Source organism: Erinaceus europaeus, chromosome 23, assembly GCF_950295315.1.
Source record: "Erinaceus europaeus chromosome 23, mEriEur2.1, whole genome shotgun sequence".
NCBI classification, from domain to species: domain Eukaryota; kingdom Metazoa; phylum Chordata; class Mammalia; order Eulipotyphla; family Erinaceidae; genus Erinaceus; species Erinaceus europaeus.
In genome coordinates, this window is record NC_080184.1 from 4074781 (window position 1) to 4076327 (window position 1547).

The following is a 1547-nucleotide window of genomic DNA, read 5'->3' on the forward strand; positions in this document are numbered from 1 at the left end:
AATTCTTACCCATTCTTGTCACTTGGACAAGTATTCTCTGATAGATACTCTGTGCTTACCAACAGCCTTTAAAAATCCCAGAGCCTCCATCAACTTTCAGGAAAAAAAATCTGCTGACATTTCCTCAAGGTGATATTATTTTCTGCTTAAGTAAGTTTAGTAGATCTTAACTTGGTTGGAGAAATCATTCATAACATGAAGATGAAACATGGTAGATACCTGACAGAGTTGGGGATTTGAATTGTGCCATCTCCTCATACGACTGTTGGATTAAGGTTTTAGCTATTATGGGTCTCTCCATGACTGTGGCTTCCTGTCACATGGAATAGATGGTTTTGTTCATGTATTGGAGTTTTGGTGAGGGTGTCTCTGGTGATCTCCCTGTTTGGGATCTGAGCTCTTGTCCTTTGTTGTGGTCATCTCTTTCAGATGCAAGACTGAATATCTTGGGCTCTACTGGTGCAGAAATGAAGAGGAACAGGTTCTATGGATGAGTCACTTTGACCCCATCTACATCTGTGTTGACTTCTCACCTAAAAAGGATGATCTTCAGTATTTCAATATCCTACTGATGCCGAGTGCATAAGCATTGATTAGTATTTTATTTTGCCAGCTAATCATAACCATCACCAAAATGTTAGCAGGAAATCATACACAGATTACAGAATTCCTCCTCTTGGGTTTGTCAGAGGACCCCGAGCTGCAGCCCCTCCTCTTTGGGCTCTTCCTCTCCATGTATCTGTTCACTGTGTCGGGGAACCTTCTCCTCATCCTGGCTGTCAGCTCAGACCCCCACCTCCACACCCCCATGTACTTCTTCCTCTCCAACCTGTCCTTGGTGGACATCTGCTTCACCTCCACCACCATCCCCAAGATACTGTGCAACATCTGGACCCAGAACAAAGCCATCAGCTATGTGGGCTGCATCATGTGGTCTTCTATATTATTTGGTGGGTTAGATGATTTTTCTCCTGGCTGTGATGGCCTATGACTGCTATGTGGCCATCTGTCACCCCCTGTACTACATGGTCATCATGAACCCCTGGGTCTGTGGACTGCTGGTTCTAGGGTGCTGGGTCATAAGTGTCCTCAACTCCTTGTTGGAAAGCCTACCGGTTTTGTGACTCTCCTTCTGTACAGATGTGGAAGTCCCTCACTTTTTCTGTGAATTTACTCAGGTGATCCACCTTGCCTGCTCTGACACTTTTGTGAATGACATGGTGATGAATTATTCCAGTGGACTGCTGGTTGGCATTCCTCTCTTTGGAATCCTCTACTCTGATGCTAAGATCATCTCCATACTGAGAATCTCCTCCACTCAGGGAAAGTGCAAAGCCTTCTCCACCTGTGCTTCTCATCTCTCCATGGTCTCCTTATTTTATTGCACAGTCCTAGGGGTCTACCTGAGAACAGTAACTAGCAACAGTTCACACTCCAGTGCAATCGTGTCAGTTCTGTACACCGTGGTCACCCCTATGCTGAACCCCTTCATCTACAGCCTCAGGAACAAAGACATCAAGGGGGCTCTCAAAAATTCATTGGAATGA

The 1547-nt window shown here is 45.2% G+C and overlaps 1 pseudogene; it reads left to right on the forward strand.

The window, feature by feature from the left end:
- The first annotated feature begins 634 nt into the window (after positions 1 to 634).
- LOC103122239 (olfactory receptor 7A17-like) lies at positions 635 to 1547 on the forward strand (annotated as a pseudogene).